The sequence below is a fragment of the Eleginops maclovinus genome, chromosome 20 (genome assembly GCF_036324505.1).
Source record: "Eleginops maclovinus isolate JMC-PN-2008 ecotype Puerto Natales chromosome 20, JC_Emac_rtc_rv5, whole genome shotgun sequence".
NCBI classification, from domain to species: Eukaryota; Metazoa; Chordata; class Actinopteri; order Perciformes; family Eleginopidae; genus Eleginops; species Eleginops maclovinus.
Genome location: NC_086368.1, coordinates 19,528,122 through 19,549,398, shown reverse-complemented (window position 1 = coordinate 19,549,398; position 21,277 = coordinate 19,528,122). Strand labels below are relative to the sequence as shown.

General features: G+C 39.6%; 1 protein-coding gene across 1 annotated transcript in view; it reads left to right on the top strand.

Moving 5' to 3' along the window:
- The first annotated feature begins 481 nt into the window (after positions 1 to 481).
- The window catches only part of atp2b2 (ATPase plasma membrane Ca2+ transporting 2), a 97,618-nt gene continuing 76,822 nt past the window's right edge, over positions 482 to 21,277 (top strand). The window contains exon 1 of the mRNA XM_063911400.1: positions 482 to 493. The gene's annotated coding sequence lies outside the window, so the exon portion shown is untranslated. The remainder of the gene's footprint in view (positions 494 to 21,277) is intronic.

The window sequence follows — 21,277 nt, the reverse complement described above, 5'->3', positions numbered from 1 at the left end:
CTTACCAATGATGATGGAAGCTACCCAGCAAGTGGTAATGTACACTTTACTTTTTCAGACCTCCTCAGGTCAGTGTGCAAAATGTTATAAAGTATTTTTTTTAAATTTCTAGTTCATTTCGAATGTAACCTTGCTGTAGTGAGAGGGAATAAATAGCTTTTCCTTGGTTTAAAGAGTCAAAAGTTAGGATATATGTTGTCCGGCCAAATTGTGTGTGTGTGTGTGTGTGTGTGTGTGTGTGTGTGTGTGTGTGTGTGTGTGTATGTGTGTGTGTGTGTGTGTGTGTGTGTGTGTGTGTGTGTGTGTGTGTGTGTGTGTGTGTGTGTGTGTGTGTGTGTGTGTGTGTGTGTGTGTGTGTGTGTGTGTGTGGGTTTTGGGGGTACTGTGTATTTACAGCTCAGCCTGTGGGAGATGTCCAAGTCCACCAGAAAGGGCAAGGGGGGGCATGGGAAGACCTCCACTCTGCCGCATGTGTCATCATTTTCTGCTCTATGTAAGCACTGTGTGTGTGTAGTTGTGTGTTAGTGGTTGCATGCACACTGTGTGTTGTGTCAAGGTTTCTGAAAATAGGCTCAGTACATACAGTGTCTCAAGGAATATGACACTCTTGCTCATGCACACACAATTGTTCAGGGGGGGATTGTCCAACACGATTATCCTTGTGGCTCCCCCCACAGCTGGTTGTTAAAATGGCCAAATACTTTCTCTTCCACTTTTAGTAATTTGTTATTTTCTGAGAGTGAGAGAGCACGAAAAACAATGAAGACACAACAAAAAAAACATATATTTTACTCTATTTGACATTTAAGTGACAAATGATTCAATACCCAGATCACTTCCCACAAATATAGGTGTTGGGGTATTTCCAAATTAACAAAGACAGAGCTTTAAGGTCCAGTGTGTAATCTCATGTAAATGTCAGTCTCCCCTCTGGCTTTTTTGCAGAGTTTTCAACAACATCTCACAGGTGGTTTAGGTTGTCTAGTTGTCATGGAGATTGCTTTGTATGATAGTATGTGGTTGAAAGCTCTAGTAAGTGAACATTAAATATAGATTATATTATTCCTAAAGTCTCAAAAATCTAAATAAACATTGACACTGAATTTTAATCCAACAAAGCAGTTGAGATTGATGAAAATAAATTCATTTTCTGTCTTCCTTAACTGATTACAGAAACAAATCCCTCTCAAAAAGATAACCTACCCACATATTCCTTTTAACGTGGCTTTTAAATACCAGGGACTTCCCCTCCTGGTTGTTGTAAATGATGTTTTATTTGAAAATCTTCAGCTGCCCAGCCCCACGACATTCTTCTACTGCTGGCCACTAGGCTTCCTCCTGTGAGCAGTTTTTGTGTGTGTGTGTGTGTAAGCGTTTAGATGCTCAGATTCATTTCGCTTAACTATATATATTTCTCACGGTGAAAAGCAACTGAACAAAACAGCTCCATTTACAACCATCCTTCTGTAAATACTTGGAATCCAATGTGGGGCATCACTTCAAAATGCAACCAACTAAAGAGCTAGTAAGCCATTCACTTCAAATAGACTTGCTGTTCCATAGTGTGCCACAGTTGAATCTTTACCAGATATTTCTTATCAATATTTGACTAATTGGTACAGCCCTACAGTAGGGCCCCTACTGTATTTTGAGATGCAGCATTTTGCTAAGGCACACACGTAAAAATAATGCGACCATGCACTCCATTCCTACTGCTCTATTTTGAACACGCTCGCAACCACTGTTGCACAACGTTGCATACAGAGCAGTTCGTCAGGATAGCCAGTTCTGGGGTCATATACACCGAGTCCTGACCACTGCGGCGTTGGATTGGATTCCATCCGTGTTTTGTCCCCGCTTTCTCCCGATCCATCAGAGAGGCCGCTGATGCACGTTTCACCAGGGTGACTATCTTTTTGGAAAGAGCGTAACAGTGGGTGGAAATTTAACAGATGGGATGATACCCAACACATTCCCAAATGCAAATTGCGAGAATAACATTTTGGCAGGGAGAGGTTTGCGCTCTGCTATCTCCAGTGAGAGACGCCTCATCTGTAACCAGTCCAGACTTAGAAAATGCTTAGTACTCTTAGTTTTAATTAAGATACTTATGTGTGTGTGTGTGTGTGTGTGTGTGTGTGTGTGTGTGTGTGTGTGTGTGTGTGTGTGTGTGTGTGTGTGTGTGTGTGTGTGTGTGTGTGTGTGTGTCAGAGATGGGAGTAAGTCACACATATGCAAGTCTCAAGCAAGTCTCAAGTCTTAACCTTCAAGTCTCAAGCAAGTCCCAAGTCATTTTTGTGAGAGTCGAGTCAAGTCAAGTCAAGTCATAGCTTAGGTCAAGCAAGTCACAAGTCAAGTCATAGAAATATAATAAGCTGGAAGACAACCATCTTAAAACTTTAAGAGACTAGCCTAAGTTTTATGTAGCCCTCATTTGCACAAAAGGGCTAACAAATAGAGGAAGGGGATATAAGGCTAAAGAATAATTATAAATACTCACTAGGACCAGCAGGATCAGAATGACTAGGAACGACTACAGGGCCTGGTGTACCAAACAATAATTACCAGACAGAGTACTCAACACAGCAGTTTATCTTGGGAACAGCAGCAAACCACTTCCTTTTATTTACAACCATTTTTTCAATATGTTGCAAAAGACAGAAGACAAAGAAGTGCAAGAAGGAATGAACTTGAACAAATACAACTTCTTTGTCCACTACTCCTTCAAAAAGGCCTCACTCTCTCACTCTGCTGTGTGGATTAAAGCTGTAGGTATTGCTTGGAGTTCTTGAAGTCATAAACTGCGATATCATTGGCTGAGTGGTGTCAAATGTGTCCTTAGTAGTGATGTACTCTTCAAATCTAGACAGAGGGGAGAAGTGCAAAAAAACTACTTTTAGCTCGTGTTTTCATTGCATAATATTCCATTAATAAATACCATACGGAAATGAAATGGAGACACTTCTATGTTATATACTACGATTTACTTAAAGTGGCCCATTTCTCATTTATGTCACACATCTCTCATATATCATATACTTATACATACATTTACAGTAATAGGGTTTGGCATGTTGTTTGGCTGTTATACTTTATGATTTAACAAAAAAAAAGCAGCTAGCGCTAACAAACTAACAGCTACATTGATGTGGTAGATTTTGGACTAGCAACTAGCGCTAGCTAGACCTGATCTGCCAAGTGAATCAATCTGGCAATTTCAGATAAACTGCCGTATTTCAGTCAAATTGTCTGTTATTTGATAGGCGGGATCAATGTGAAACTAAGTCAACATGATTAAAACTTAACGTGATGCAAACAGTAAGCTCTTGTCACGTTTGACTGATGGATATGGGATGTTAGCTGCCAGCTAACGTTAGATTAAAAATAATGTGAAATTAGCTAGACATTACTTACTTTTCTTTGTGTAGTCGGAAATGGCGGATGAAATTTGACGTGGTGCTGGATGTGTCGGATATTTTTGCGCTGCACACCTTGCACACGGCGAATCGTTTCTTTTGTTGAGTTGAATATTCTTTAAATCCAAATTTTATGATTTTGGGAACACTGGCTGCAGTAGCAGCAGAACTGGTAGCACCTTCCATCTTCCAAACCCCGACCGCTCTACTGTAGATGGCGGGCGCATCACCTAGTAGAGATTACTGGTTGCCAGGTTCGCCCACATGCAACAGGAAACATCCAATCGAAAACATTTTTTATTATTATTATTCACCAATTAACCAAGAGAGCAATGACTTGTCGAGTCATTGCATGCAAGTCTAAGTCAAGTCTCAAGTCATGAGTAGCAAGTCCAAGTCAAGTCGAGTCTTTTCTCACTGTTGATCAAGCAAGTCACAAGTCCTCAATCTGGCGACTTAAGTCTGACTCGAGTCAAGTCACTAGACTCGAGTCCCCCATCTCTGGTGTGTGTGTGTGTGTGTGTGTGTGCGTTCGTGCGAGATCTGTGAACCTGACTGACTGTTTCGTTTCGTTTTCGTTTACTTACTAGTTTGGAAAAGTGATAAATTGAAGTCAGGGATAAAGCCAAGTTTGAAACTTCAGCCTTCAAAAACCTAAGGCTGAAATGAAACTCACATTACCAGTTTTTCGACACACTATGTTTCTTTATCTCACGTTCATGCTGGTAATAAAAAGGAATACATCAAAGCAAGGTTGAAAACTGAGCAAAGGTCTGGCAGTGATCCCTTCTTTGCTTTATCAACATTACATCACAGGAACAGGAAGCAGGACAGGTAGCAACATTACTTAGAGCAAATAGCTTAATCATGAGAAAAATTACAAATCCTGCACTTTGACCTTGACTTAGAAATATTATTTGACTTTTCATTTTGTAAGTTTAAACACCTACCCCCAAACCCCAGAATTCCCAGAAACCTTAAATCAAACATATACTCACCGCCTGCCGAGCAAGAGGAATCCCTGTGAGTGAAATGTTGATACTTGTCTAGATTGACTGGCTCTGTGTGTGTCAGTTTGTGGTTTCATTACAAGAGGAATTGCCTGCAAGTCCTATATATACGCGACACCAGCTCTGTCCCTCCCTGCCTCTCTCTCTTCCTTCATCTCTCCCTCCCTCCCTCCTTTTCTCCCTCCCTCCCTCCATTCATTTGTTCTAGGGATAGAGCCCTAGTGTGAAGCTTCTTGTTCTTGTACTTCCTTGTGCTGTGCAGCTTTCCAGTCTTTCAGAATGAGTTGGCTTATGGCAAATACAGTGTCCACGCGGCGTGGAAAAGCCCACTTCGGCCTGCTGTCTGCTGCTGCTACAAGCTCTCCAGGTTATATTTAGTCTTGGACAGGCCGCCCTGCTACTACAACTATCATCAGCACCAAAAGGGATATCTGGGGGAACTGTACTTTTCAGCGTCACTGCATTTTGCTCTCTCTGCTGTTTCACTGTAAGTAAATTCTTTTTAAAACCATGGCATTTCTGTTGAATTTGAATGTGTGTTTTCCACTATGGAGAAGGCACAAAGGGATTAGTTGCACTTACTGTGTTACAGTGGTAACACTCGACATCTCTGTTGCCTCAATAAATCAAACTACATTTGAAATGGGCTCAATATTCAACACTTCCCTAGACATGTATGTGAAGAAGCATGAGGTTAGCTCTTTAGATGTTTAAAAGCAATGACTGGCTTGTGAGTGACTTTGTGGAATATAAAACATTTCAATGTGGACTATTATTACAGTGTCAATGTATAAAAGTAAAAACTGTCTTGACCTGTACAGAGATCAGTTAGGTATGTTAACCTTTGTTTAAAACACAACTGCGTGTTACCAACAAGGCTTATTGAAACCGTAATGAAGAATCTTTTAGTGACAGTGTCTTTTAATTCTTATTCTAGACAGCTTTTTCTGCCCTGCCAAAACACCATGCTTTCTCTTTATTGTACAGAGAAATGTTACATGAAGATACATATTTGTCTGCAGTGAAAACATTCCTCTTACTCATCAGTTACAAATGAGGAGGGTGGGGGGTGGATTTGGGCGATGTTTGTGTTTGCCTTTGACGGAGGAAGCAGACAGCAAGACATGGAAAGTTTAAAAGTGAGTTTCTCAACCCTGAAAATGGAAAGTCAGAGAGTAGGCAGACATAAAAAAAGAGAGAGAGGACAGGATGGTGGGAACATCTGGAGAAACAAGACCAGTGCCAAACCCTGTGACAACATGAAGGGACTGGAAAGTCTCCTGAGAGAGGCTTGAACACACACTCTCTCACAGAGTCACACATGTACAAACATGTCCAAGTGGATGTTAGTTGGATGATGGATTGAATCCATTGGCTACTGGTGATGAGCTGAGTTTATGGCCAATTAACTTTATTTTGGTGGATTTAAATTACATGTCTTTTATTCATGCCTCGTCCCATTATGATGATACATTAGGTTAAATGTGTAACAAAATGTGTGCCCAAGCCCCATTTTGCCCCTACATGGGAAGTTGCAAAGTGCTCTGCTGCTTCATTCATTGCCTGCGCCGCACACTGCTGTACACAGCCCGCCCGCTGCGCTCTGCTCTGGTCTTTAAGGAGACATCATGTGGCTATATGTTCTGTTTAAAGGCTTTGTAATCTAATGGCATACCGCAGGGGGCTTCCTGAATAGTAACAGGAGTTACCTTTTTAATCAAAATGTAATTAATATCATCTGTTCCAGATTTGTGTTTGTATTCTTTGATTCTGGACAGGAACTATTCAGCATTAACATGCAGTTTTCCAGATTTCTCACTATCAGACTATTCAACATACTTTTAATTCTCAACCATTAGGAAGGCCGGTTTCTCATGTTTTCTTATTGGGTGTCATGAAGAGTCATTGGGGTAGGACATGTCCGTGAAGTTAGAGGAGTGAAGATGCTCAAAAAGTGCAGCACCAAATGCACCCGAGGGATGGGAGTGGAGGGCAGGGAGAAGGTGGGGTGATGTGTGGGGTCGAAGTGTAATACTAGCTTCTGGCGGACTGGCAGGCTAGTTTTCATGACACCAATTACTTGCAGTGCATAGTGTGTGTTTGTGTGTGAATGCGTGTAGAGCCCCCCCCCCCCAAGCAATCCATCCTTTACTGCAGGGGAGAAGCTGCTCAATGGAGCCCTACTGCCTCAACTTTACCCTCTCTGTCTTTTTTATACCTTTTTCTCCATTCTCACTTAGCCTCGTCCCAACCTTCTCCTAAGCTTCAAGCTATTTCTGTCACTCTTCCTTTATCCGTGTGTAGGAGATTCAGTAATTTTATCGTTCCATTGTTGATGTTTTTTAGATACCTTGATTGTACAGTTTACAATAGTCTTTTATTTTAATCGGAATTCCACAGAGAAAATGTATTTATAGATTTATTTTGACGGGTTAAAACATGTCCTTCATATGCTAAAAATATGCTGGGGTGAAAGTTCAAGAATAGTAAAGTGAACTTCATCATTGAACTTGAAAATAGTTAGACATCAAAGGTTTCTGCACAAAACCCATTCACTGGAAATGTTCAGAGCTTTAAACTTCATCTCATGGCCTTAGTTATTATTTTTTATTCATAAGTGCTGGGCTCCTTATATCACTAGGCAGTGTACAGGAAATAATGGAAAAACACAGCTTGCCGTTTTCTTTCACGAGTTTGAAGGAGTGAACGGAAAAATCCTGTTCGGTCAGTGGAAATAGCCCCTGAGAGGAAATAACTTGACCATGCTAATGCCGGGTCCAGAGACGAGTGTACCACGGCCATTAAAGTGCCAGGGGAGAGATACAATCAATGAACCCACGCACTCAGTGCACCGCAGAGCAGCGCAGGACGGAGCAGCGAGGAGCTACCTGAGCTCGTGCTCACTCAGAGTTCCTGCTCCACAGAAATACAGGGATGCAGATATTCCTCTCGGCCAGATGTCTTTGTTTCTGATGGGGCTGAGGAAGGGTGTCCATTCTATGCATCGTATCTCTATGCTGACTAAACAGCAAACTTTTCCTAAAATAGCCAACTGCCCCAGTGGGCTGCCGGGGTTACTCGGTTCAGTTATAGGTCCTAGTTAATTAGCGAGAGATATGTAGAACAATTCAAGCATGCTCGGATGTTGGAGAAAGAGAAGAGGAGTTACAGTTACTTAAAAGTTAAGTGTTTAAAGTAAACTTTTAAGTAAAGTAAAGCCATCAGTAAAGAACATTGTAGATGCATTTCATTGGCCAAAACATGTTGTAACCCTTCCTTCAACAAAGTCATGGATTTTCCCTCTTTTTGATAATCTAGATAGGAGTCCTTATATTAAAAAACCCATGTGTATTGATTATGTAGTGTCTTCGTTATTACCAAATACAGATAGGGCGGAGCCACCATAGAGATCCCTTCATGTGTGCATTTGTTGTGCAGGTGTTCCCAGAAGTGCCTCTTTCTGTGTGACCATGACTATTTAAAGCTTAAACAATTCCTAGTCTTTCACCATGAGTTACATTTTGGATTACATCAAGGAATTTCTGGTGTTGATTCAATTAATCTGCTGAATAATTTCTCGATCAATGGATTCATCATTTGGTATGTAAAAGGTCAGGAAATAAACTATAATTGAAATATGTTTCAGTAAACAGGTAAAAAAAAAACTTGTGTCAGTGTCCAAATATATATGGACCTAACGTATTAAGGCTGTACTCAAATCCTAATTTCAACTGCATAACTTGGCCTGATTTTGGCTTCAAAACATTGTCCAATATACAAAATATTTGGTTTAAAGCCACCAGTTTTCACCAGTTGCTGTCCCTTATTTTGAGAATGTGTTTTGATGCTCATCTGTTTTAAGCAATCATTGATACTTCCATTGATTCCAGACGATTCATTTAAATGTACAAGTTTCAATGTGGCACTGGAGGAGAATTTGTGATAAAACTAATGTCTGTGGTAGCAGCCTTTTGGTCTGTTTGGAAAGGTCCTTCAGAGTTCTAAAAATCCATATTCCCAAATACAATCTGCAATTAATTGGAGCCTGACATCCTTTGAATAATGAGTGTTGATGGATTGGACCGGAAGAATCTGTAAAAGTTCATCTAAAAAAGTAAATTATGAGGTGTCAACAATGTGTAATTAATCTGTTCACATGTTATAAATACATTTGCTCTGATAATAACATTCACAAATTGAATATAAGGGTTTATTGACATTCACAAGACCAACCCATATCCTGCAAAGTAATACACAATTACTTTTAGTCCTATTGCCTCCAAGAGTAAGTAAGTTCACATCATTGTTCCGCCACAGCTCATTGTGCGTTTGTGAACGGGACAGAGAGAAAGAGTTATGTATCATCCTATTCTGCGGCAGAGGTTTTACTGGATCCCTGCCCACTTTCTATTTACAACGTGGTTGAAGCTGTGGTGGAGCGGCTCTAACGTTCACGTAAACCTACTTGCTGTTTATCCCATTTCTATTCATTTTTAACTGTTTTTTCTCTCTTAATCTGGACTCCTGTAGCTTTATGTAGATCCAGTTGTGCTGTTTTTCACAGTCAAACAGCTACTGGAGCTTTGAGAAAGACATCCCCTTCAACCATTTTAATTTAGTTTATCATGTCTTGCATATTTCTTTGTCTGTTCCTCTATTAATGTTTTCCTTCTCTAATGGGTCTCTTTCATCAGTCCATCCTTTCATAATTGTGTTCCCCCTACCTCCTCCCTCATGCTGAATCATATCTTATCTTGTTGTTTCCGCTCCTCACTAACTTCTGTATAGGGATTTAATGGGGCATGCATAGCCCATACCCACCCGAATGTTTTGCCAGATATGTTGTGTTTCAGGACTTGTTATCACTTATTGATCTGTCATCTTTACTTCATGTCTTAATGGAGAATGTTAGGTGTTTATGATGTTCAAGATCCAACATAAGACACACAAAGTTGAAAGGCATGGCTAGGTGGCAATTACAATCAGTGAACATCCTACTTAAAGGGAACATTTCAATACTATTGTAAATGTGCTTGTTTGCCTTCTTACTCCTGTAAGAACATTTCTTAGATACATTTGATCTGTTATTTGCACAGAGAGATGATGCCGGGAGGTATGTATCTTGGCTCAGTTCAAAAACTAAAACTAGGGGCAAACAGTTTGACATGTCAGAAATGGAAAATAACTTATTGACAGTTTGTCTCTGGAGTTTTGGTTGGCATTTTTCTCACCAGTTCTTTGGCATTTTATTGATCTGCTAAACTATCAATAATGAAAATGACCACCAGTTGAATTCCTTTCTGTGTGTAATAAAATGATTTATATGTCGATTTGTAAATATACAATGTTACATTTTGGAAGGACCCGTGTTGCAATGGATGCATTTTGTCACCTTTTCCGAAGCTCTTGATGAGTTTGCATGCAGGATAAAGAAACCCTTATAGCTAAAGGGGTGTTTGGATGCTAGTCATTCATGTTCCATGTAAAAGGTCCACACTACAAAGACCTCGGCTCTTATGTCATCCTCACAAAAGGTTTGAAAGAGAAGCCCGCTTGCTTTGGGCCAGACTTACATATTTCACACTGTTTGCTACAGTGCCGCATATTTTCTACAATGCTCTAGCTTATACTGCTAAAGATAAATATAGCCATTATGTTAAAGGCATGCTGCTGTTCATTCTTTTTAAGTATTGGCATTACGAGGGAGCTGCTCGTTGGGGTGTGAGATGATGTTCTCGCTCTATAAGGTCATGAAAGATGTGTCACGCAATGGGACACTCATGGCATTTAAATCATTCATATTTTTAATAGGGCTTCCTTCATTACGGTAGACTTTAAGTCATCGGGGCTTTGGTGAGTATACTTTTGAATCCATCAATGGAGCTTCTGCACTGAAGAAAATTTATTTCTGAACTGCGCCTAGCAACCTTCAAAATGTTATTCTTAAAGTTGCCATAGAATGGAAAACTGTATTTACCTTGGCATAGTTGAATAAGGAGAGTTCGGTACATTGAACTGACATACTGTGAACCTCAAACACCATTGTTTCCTCCTTCACGTGCAAATCATGAATATGCATATCACAGCGGTAAAACGGGCGAATTATAACAATCCCTGTGTGTGACGTCACACACGGTAGTCCAGCCCCAACATTTGCATACACCATCTACTGGAAAGACTAACTCTAACACACTCCGTAACGTTGCTCTCCAATCTCCGACCAACTGGCTGTTCTTCAAATCGGTTTCCCCCTCCGATAAAGGCTCAGGCATGTAAGGTTGGATAAAAATAGCCTCCATGGTTCATCCCTCACAGTTTCGCAAACTTCACTTACTTCTGTGAGCTCTGAGGCAGCCATGGATTGCTCCTTGCAAACCAGCCAATCAGAGCAGAGCTCATCATAGTTATTTAAATGAGCCCCCAAATAAGGCAATTCATCTTGTTTCATGGTAGGACCAAATCATAGGGTTGTAAATGGGCCTGTAAAACCGCATCTGGTAGATGCATTCTGTTGCACCTTTAAAGTTGTTCCTGTGTAAGGCCGTCAGGACTATCTTGTCATACTATTTTAGACAGTTTACCTCGGATATTTGTGGGGACTTTTTTTCTAGTTTCAACAATTTGGTTTTATGATTTCTAATACTTTTTTCAATATACAGAGTAACACAGTACCACTCTGGCAACAAGCAAACAGGCAAAGGGTTACGCTGCGTATGGCTTGCCGCGTTAATCGGTGTTACTCACGGTTGATTGGTGTTGCACAAGGTTTGTTTATACGCCAATTACACAGGGAACATATTACCTAGTTTAATTTCACCTTGGTTTAAATACACAAAAACAATAAAAGTAGACACTCTTAAAGTATTAAAGCATCATTGACAAATAACGTTTTGGAAAAATGCCCGAAAGGGAAAAAAGACATATCTGTAAACCCTGTTGTAGCATATGATGGTGTTTTTTTATAGTAGGAAAAGTCTCCTAAAATAATTCATGATTAAAACATCTCAATATATCAACCTGCTTACAGTATTTCGTTAATGAATTTTTACCCTCTTTGTATCACCAGAGCCTGGACAACACACAGCACTAGTTACATTTAAGAGGAAGTTGCTCGTTCTTCATTAAGTTTTCTCTCTGCTTTAGTTTAGTCTTGACAACGACATGTGAGATGATTGGCTTCTCTGCAGGTTTGGGATTGTTGTGTAGTTGGACAGTGAGCGGCACTGATGGGCTGCAGGAACATAGTTCACTAGTGTGGTCACGCCATCAATGTTGCAGGTATGTGGCAGGTAGCTTGGAAGTATGCCATTTAAAGCATACTTCATACATTCATGATGAACATGTGTGTGTTTAGGGTTTTATTCAATTATTGATTAGAATAAACACACATATATACATATGTAAGCACGTAAACTTGTCGTTTATTCAAGCATCCCAGCATCTTCTCCCTCCCTTTCTTCCCCCCTCTTTTTATAATGCTAATCTCCTCATCGTCTTTCTCCCTCCCCCTCTATTTCTTTTCTTTTCTCGCGTCTCTTTTCCCTAATCTGCCCGTCCTCTACCACCTTCTTCTCCTTCTTCTTCTCCTTCTCCTTCTTCCTGCAGTTTGCTGCAGTGCATCAGTAGCAGGCACATTAACATATCATCTCCATTACCCAGCAATGTCCTGCCCTTTCTCCCTTCCTTTATCTTCTCTTCTTTCTTGCTTTTACCTGCACTGTTTCCTACCGTCTTTCCGTAATGTTCATTATACTTTCAGTATCTGCATATTTTTCTTTATACAGGTGGTAAAAATGACATCCACCTTTTCATATCATCTCTTTTAGCTGTTTATAGAACTGATGATATACTTATGCATGTGATCATGATCATTAACGGGACCACCTCCTCTCCTCTCCTCTCCTCTCCTCTCTTCTCCTCTCCTCTCCTGTGCTGCACTGCACTGTTTCAGGGGAGTGGATGCCCTTGGTTTGACCGTGAGAAAGATGGGCTAAAGCTCTGCAGTGGCAAGCCAGTGAGTGAGCAAATGGCTCTCACTGTGTGTGTTTGTGTGAGTGTGTCTTCCAATAGGAAGATAATGAATGTCAATGTAGCATAGCCTGCATGTGTGTCTCCTTAGCAGCACCAGTCGGTGTTATTTGCATAACGCAGCTAAAGCAGGCAGGTCTGGTTAAAATGTGTCCCAGACGGTGTCCTCTAAAGCTCAGCATTCCCAGAGCAGCCTCGTTTCTCCTCTTTACTCCATCACTCTTCATCACACGCTTCCTGGTCACCTAATCTGACTCTCTTCGCCTCCCTTGAAGGGAGTTAGGAGCTAATCTTGCTTTTTACTGTTTTGTTGACTGTATTCTGTTGCTCACCAACAAGGCTTGGCCTTATTGAGTCTGTTTAAGGCCAGTGTAGACTGTATTTTGAAGTAATGGAGTATCAAATTGGCAGAACGCCGACGGATATTGCAGGGATTTCAGAAAAGGGTGAACACAGATTGTATATAGAAGCTATATTAGGACGTCGTCTTTAGCTGCAACCCTAAGCCAGGAGTAAGTATTAACAAGACTCATCCTAAGAACCTCCTTTTGAATAGAAATGGTTTTAACAGAGTGATACATTCTATGACTTAAAGGATTGGGTCTCTATCTGATTACTTCCCTGGGTGTCATTCAATATTAGTCTCTCTGTCTTTATTTCGATTAGCATATTACATTTGTCAGTGTTTGATTCTCAGGATATAAAAAACAGCTCTTTTTAGGTATAAACATGTCATGTGGTTCATTATTGCAAACTGTTGCCAGCGATAACTTTCTGTTAAACTAAATGATGTGTTTATTATTTCTAGCTACACTGAATTGTCCTTTATTGGATATCAATATAAAGTATACAAACAACAAAGTAGCAGAATTATTAGCAATCATGCTGATACTCACAAGTATGTTAAAATGTTTTGTTTATCCACCACAGCAGCACTTTTCTTGGTTGCTCATATGATTAAATATTAATCATTTTGCCTTTTTCAATAAAGACTGCAGGTCCCCGTTTGACCAGTTTGATCTCCTATTTAATAGATTTTGTTCTACTCTGTTGAAATGTTAAAGCATTTAGCAGGAGAGAATGTAAATCGCTGTAATGCAAAATACTTATTTAGTCAAATACAACACAGATTAAAGATGTTGGTAGTGACTTAATAAATCGTTTTACAAGCACAGGTTGTAGGCTAAAAGTGCTTGGTGTGTGTGTGTGTGTGTGTGTGTGTGTGTGTGTGTGTGTGTGTGTGTGTGTGTGTGTGTGTGTGTGTGTGTGTGTGTGTGTGTGTGTGTGTGTGTGTGTGTGTGTGTGTGTGTGTGTGTGTGTGTGTGTGTGTGTAAGGTTGCAGGCATTATTCTCAGTGCCAGGCAGATCAGTTGCATAGCAACAAGAACTTTTTGAGGGCAGGAATTCTGTCACCAGAGGAATGTGTCAGCACCGTAAAAATGGAAAGTGAGAGATTCATAGGCCTCCTGAACAATCCCTGTGATCCCTAAATCCAAGTTATAAGAAAGACCCTTATCAGATGGACTATTGTTGATGATATAACTCATTACCTCTGGAGCAGAGGATTGTTTTGTATCAGGTCCTTCTCTACAAGCAGTTGAGGTAACATTTAGCAGATGAACACTGTTGCATATAGCTATTGCAGTAACTAATTGACATTTCTGAAGGATTATTAGTCTCTTTTTGTCATGTTAACAACAGTCGGTTGAAGAGAGAGACACATACAAACTCTGAGAGAGCAGGGAGAGGTTAGCTGAAGCGTGCTATAACACAAGTAATGGTAAATAAAGTCTTCCAGTGGTAATTGCTACAGAACATTTTGCGATGGGATCACTGCCGTGTAGCCAAATCCAGCTAGAGGCTTTAAAGGCTAAAGTATTTCCAAGAAGTCAAGGCTAGAAGAGGTCCTTTCACACTGAATGGTTCTGTTGTTATTTAGCTTCAATATATCAATAGAAAAAGAATGTTGAATTGGATATTGAGTTTCTGTTCTTTAAACTGATTAATTGGTTTTGATTTAAGGATAGTACTATAATGATTTGCCAGACACAATGCAGGGTACACAGATAATGGCCGGATGCCTGAATGATGTGATCATTCTATTGGACATCTGTCGATGTTTTAATAAGAACAACCAATTGTTTGTTTTAATAGTTTGAAAATTTAATTGTATGATAAGTTATTTCATTTAGATTAATGTTGTTATTTATATAATTTCCAATTGCATCCATGTTGGTTTTATTTTAAACAATCACACTTTTGTGTTGAAAAAAGGTTGCTCAATCAACACGGTGGCTGTGAGTATACCTCGGTGGACGGCCCAAATAAATACTGTCATTGTAACTTGGTCGTCAGACATATCACACCTTTTTATGAGCGTCAGCTTCTTTTTTCAATGTTTGTATTAAGAAGAGAGCGCATGCTGTTCTATGCGGCCGCCTCTGGGAAAACACTGGTTTACAAGACAGTAGAAATGTAATGTGAAGCTCTGATGTGATGTCAGAAAACGTCTCTCTTCAGTGGCTGGATGCTGCTCAGAAGCCCTAATAGAACTACCTCAGAGCTGTACCTATAGGCTATGAGCTATACCATTTATATTTGAAATAAAGCAATGTTTATGATGGCAAATTTATATATCTTGGTAAAATTTAAAAGGGGGAATATTTACTTTGTCTGGGCCGACAGGATGCATTAGCGGGCTCTTAAAACAAACTATGAAAATATTTTTGACTCATTCCTTATTATAAATTGCCCATTGCTTTTAGTTAAACATAAATTAGTCCTATTAAGTATGTCTGGGCAAAATGAAATGAAACTCAAACTGCACGAGCCATTTTCATTGAAGTGTTCAGATGATGAAGATACCAAGAGAAAAAACGTGTGCACTGCTGGCAGCAGAGGTCCATACTGAGGTTAATTTGGCCTGGTCATTATCTGCACCGGTCATCGGTCATCTGAAGAGTGGCATTATATTATAGTGATATATTGAACACTGTTATGTGACTGCAAAATTGCTGAGTCATAAGTTTCAACGTTATTAAAAACTTGTGTACAGCTTTAGGTACCATAACAACACTGTTACACATCACACACACACCACATCACTGAGACAGCAGTAGGACGTGGTTGACCCCACTTACTACTGGGGGAGGGACTATAGAGTAGCTTGTCTTGTCTGTCAAACACGGAGCTGACATGCCAGTCATCAAACTTTAAGAAACCTCTGGGGAATAATGCATGTCATCAGTCATTTCTGACATTCTCTAAATTACACGGATTGGCCTCAGGGGGCTCTGCAGTGGTTGTTAGATTGTCTGTGTCGGGCTCAGTATATCCCTTGTTCCTGATCAGATTACCATTAGTATTCTAATATAAAACAATCACTATAATTATCTGTCATTAATCATGATTAATCTATTGACATTTGATTATATTTGTGTTGCACTCACTGGATATTTCAGCCTTTAAATTGGAGTTTGACAAAATAAAGGGAAATCATTTGGCAATTTCAAACCACCTCAGCGTATGTATTTTAGACCGTACTGTTCATCCCGCCGTGTTGGACACCAGTGAATTGCATCCCTTTTATTTTGCACGTCTTTGCATGGTTTTTGCATAACATGTGAACCATTGTTTATTTTTTATTTTATTTCCTTGACAACCCAGAAGGCTGATGTTGGGCAGAAATATTTGACGAAGATGCAGACCTTTTTGTCAGGTTATATTGGCACTGGCACGAAATGGACAGCAAGCAAAAGACAATAGACAAAACAGTTGGACAGGCAACGATGGAGGTGTGTGACCTGTCTTTTCCATGCACTCACATCATCTGTTTCCAGCTTTTTTCCCACTAAAGGTCAGAGACAGTCTGTAAAGGAGAGCGTTGCCTCTGTCAGCACTCTTTTCTCTCTCATTTCCCTTTGCATCTCTGTCTCTGCGGTACTGTCCTGCGGTAGAAGGAGCTGGCAATCGTTCAATGTAAATTGGCTCTGATTAATTGGCTGTTTAAAAAAAAAAAAAAACATGGTCCTTGAAAAGTTTCCCCCACTTTAAAACAACTAATTTTAGATGAGTTTGAAGTGTGAAAGTGCATTGTGTTTATTCCTGGGTAGAAGTGAGCACCGTGAGTTGTTCCTGTTAGTTATATTGGACTGCGATGTTGAGGCATTTCTAAGTGTTGTACTCTATCTGTACAGAACACTCATTTAAACCTCCTCACTGTCAACACTGAGTATCATTTGGACACTCTAGAGATTAATTAAACATGCTCTTCCCTATTTAAACAAACTGGTGTCTTGTAAATAAAGACATCTGACTGAAATGCATTGACGATCTAACATTGACTGGGTTATAAACTCAGATACGGCTGTCTATTTTTACAGTTGACAAAGTGAAGTCTAAAGTAGTTGAATCAAACAATTGGACTCAAGTTTAGGTCTATGGAGACTCAGAATGACAATGTTAACCTGTAGCTATAATGTTGACCATGTGCACCTAATTAGTTTTAGCATTGCTGATTGGTTTAATTTATTAAGTATTTCTTAATAAATTAAAATATAGGACTAATGAAAACTTTGACCTGAACCATCACCATGTTTCATGAGGGTCCCATGAATGTCTGTAACAAATAACCCATCCATAACTCGTATTTTGACCCTAATGGCTATATTTGAGGCCCTTAAGCAACTGCTCCTGTATCTGTGTCAAATGCACATATTAATGCCACCAAATCATACTAAAATGTATTATTAACATTAAACTGGAATTGATCTGAAATTATTAATATATATATACCCAAACATTTATCACAACTATCCAACTTTGAAATGTTAAATCAACATTACGCTGCAAACTTCCTAAAGAACAGTAAAAAGCTACGAGTAGTGCCATTATCCTACCCTTAAAACTGTGCTTTGTATTGGCTAAGAATAGCTTAAAGTAAGTGTGTGGAAATCTCAGTTCATTTGTAGGGATGTGCGATTATAGCCGAAAGGATGCTGTAAATCTCACGCTAAACAATTTTACCAGCAGTGCATTGTGGGTAGTTTCACATTTTTCACAGTAAGCATATGTTTTAGAATTCCCTTGTGTTTGCTTGAATTGACTTAGCTTGGGGTTTATCTTGCCTCTGATGAAGTGACTTCTTAGACTCTACCGACTCATATTTGCTTTATGGATATTCCTCACCTCCGGCAAAACTGACAGCCCTTTAAAGTAATATTGACTGATCATATTGTGTTAGGTGTCCACTGCTCTTGGAGACAAATCCTAATCAGACAATGTGTTTCAACAAGAAAAGGATGCAATAACTCCTTATAAAGAAAACAATGTATTGCAACAAAAGGGTAGTTAAAAAGTATATAATTTGGAAGAGTATTGTATTCAACTGAGAATGAACTATTCCATTACAATGGTCTGTATCCGTTCAATTGCGTGTTCCAGTCTTTCTGTAAACCATGAGGAATTGTCCAGTTTTCAGACATGCAAGACCGATTAATCCTCTGCCACGGCTTAATCTTTACACCTCACCCCAACAACGCATTAATTTCCCCTGGAATCCGGGAAAAAATAACTGAATATATGGCTATTTAGCATGGAGTGTATGTGGGGTAAAAAAGGAAAAGAGATAAATGAAAAGGGAAAAAAACGAGGAAGCTTGGGGAGATTAATGGCTTTGGACACCAGGCTTTTCTCATCTGTACCTCACTGAATGCACTCCCAGCTGAACAGATTGTACAAGCAGGCAGCTTTGTTAGATTATCAGTACAACAATGTGTGTGTTTTTTTTTTAAAGAATTAGCTCTGCTCCCAGGGGTCAGCCAATCAGGAACAAAGACCCCCATCAGCAAGGTGATGGGTTTTCCATGCAGGATTTGGGGGATTGTAATTGGACTTCCATCCAAAGCTACTGTGTGTGAAGGGATGGTTTGGAAAAATACAATAGAAGTCTTGCAGATCTATTATTGTTATTATTATAATTGAATTACCTTGTGACTATTCAAAACACTTTTATTATGTGTATTTGCATTAGGGATGAAAAATAAAAGAGAAATATACATGTGAAGTACATGCCAGGTGTACATACAGAACTAACTAATTGGTTCACACCTTTCATATAAAGCCTTAACTCTGCTTTTAAGTAAGTTTTGAAATAGTAAGAAAATAAGCTGTGTTGCATGTCTCACCAGAGTCGTCATCCTCCACCCACACAAACAATTACCTCTCACCAGACTCTTTACAACTTTCTAAAACCCCTATGTTTGCACTTGTGTTTGGATGTTAGAAACAGACCATGTGATCATTCATTAATATTCCGCCACCCTCACAACTGCTGAGCCACCAGCCTCTCTGCAGTTTCTGCACTGCCATTCAGCCTGGGAACTTTTTATTCACATTTAACCAGGAAATAATATGAGGTGCTCTCACTAAATTCAGCAGGGTAAGGATTATTGCATTTATACAGCATTAAATTAGCATGTGGATGGCTGAATTATGGCTGCCCGACGATATCAGAAATCCATCCCTTCATGCTGCTCGATCCTATCTACTGGAAAGGCCCGAACAAACATTTGAAACGTTGTATTGAAAGTACATTCACTGACCTCATACTAATAGTGGACCAGGACTCCGGAGCATTCTGAACAGAGGTGGGAGAAGTAGGTATCTTGTACTTGAGTGAAACTAGAAGTACCACAGTGTAGTACTCTGTAACAAGTGAAGTCCTGCATTCAAAATGTTACTCAAGTAAAAGTACAAAAGTATTAGCATCAAAATATACTTTAAGTATCAAAAGTAAAAGTAGTCATTATGCAAATTGGTCTATTTTGGAATAATATATGATATATATTTTATCATTATTGATCATTAAATTGTTATCAGAGCTGGTAAAGGTGCAGCTAGTTTAAATGACTTTGTATACTGCAGGGTAGCTGGTGAATTTACTCCAGGTGAACTAAAGTCTGATTTATTTGTTGATTAAATTTCACATCATTAATCCGAATCTGCAAAGTAACTAAAGGTATTAAATAAATGTAGTGGAGTAAAAGTACTAGCCTGGCTCCGCCCTCCTACGTACTTCCGCTCAATTTTCATTTCCCTTCAGTACTCTGTCTAGGTTTTCGGTATATTCGCGGGTGTTCTCCGGCCAATCTTTACCTGTCCAATCAGCGAACAGAGGGAGTGGCTGAGAACGATGACGTCGTGTGCGAGTTTGAGTTGTAGTTCAGCAATTCGGTCGGTTGTGGCAACGCTGCCACGCATGACATACGTCACAACCAAATGTTAGCGATTGCTTATGGCAGATCCAAAGTGGCACTGGGCAGATCCAATATTTTTAAACTTCAACAGAGTACCCGCCTTCAAGTAAAAAACACTTGTCAATGGGGAGTGGCCAGACTCTCTGTACAAATGAAATGTAGTACGAGACTCTGGTAGGACCAGGCTATAAAAGTACACCATTGACCTCTGAATTGCAGTGGAGTAGAAGTACAAAATAGCATAAATGGAAATACTCAAGTAAAGTACAAGTATCTAACAATTTTACTGAAGTACAGTACTTGAGTAAATGTAGTTACTTCGCGCCTCTGAATCTGAATACTAATGGCAGATACTGTCACTGTCATTAACAAGACTACTGTGAATACATTTTACTTTATCAATACTGATCGGTTTTGTCCAAACCAGTTGTGTTATTAACACACATGTAAACAAACTATGTATTGTTAAGCTTAATTATTCGAGTCAATACAAGGCATTTGAGCTGCTGTTTAAACCTGTTTGAAGAAATGAATACACAGTAAAGCACAGCAAGAAACATGGTGAACAAGAGTGGCAGACATGATGAACAGTCATATTCTAACTCCATCTTTCTATCAAAACTCTATATTTTACAGAACCGGTGAACTGGGATGAAGTGAATGTTTTCTGCAGCTTTTTGTACTCGTCATTGTGTAATGCCCTCTTGTCCTCTGCCTTCCCTTGCCTCTGAGTTTGGTACGTGGTAATTTTAGCTGAAGAGAATTTGACGGCGTTCACCTCAACTGTCGGACAATTTTCTCCCTGCGTGCCGGCTCTATGTGTGGGAGTGTTTGTGTGGATGTAGGTGTCTGAGATCCGATTTGTGTGTGTGTGTGTTTCCATTAGTCGTACGGCTTAGGACTGGCCTTGGGGAGCTAGATGAAGCTCTCCATCACTCTTGGAACAAGGACTGCGAGAAGGGGAAGGGACACAGCAGGGTAGATGGTATTCGAGAGGAAAGCATGGGATGGGATGATGAGGCTCTCCTAGTAATGCATTACCCGCCATGCTGGAGTCACGGTATGATCACCCACATATTCAATAAGCAGATTTAGTTTTGCACTGTTCTCTTTTTCTTGTTTTAAACAATGATAAGATGGAGGAGACTTCCATAGATTTGTGTGGGATGATACTATGAATATTTACTAGATATATTGTATTATATATGCTAATGCAAAATCAGCATCTGGAGTAGTGTTGAAATAATTAGTCACAATAATTGCTCATTTTTTTTGGGTAATTAATTGATTGTTTACATCCTTTTTCTGCACTTCCACCTTCTCAAATATGCAGACGTGTTTGTTGTATAATGGTAAACAAAATATCTTTGGGTTATGAACATTTTTTGTATAATTATACGAGCAACTAATTGATTAATCAGTATAACACATGTTGATGACATCAACAATAGTAATGATCATTGTGCCTCACTAAAGTACGGTATGAGAGGAGCTGGTTGTGGAACACAATTTGCAGGTGGGAGAACAACAGCAAAGAAAAACAGATTGGATTTGTGATTTACATATT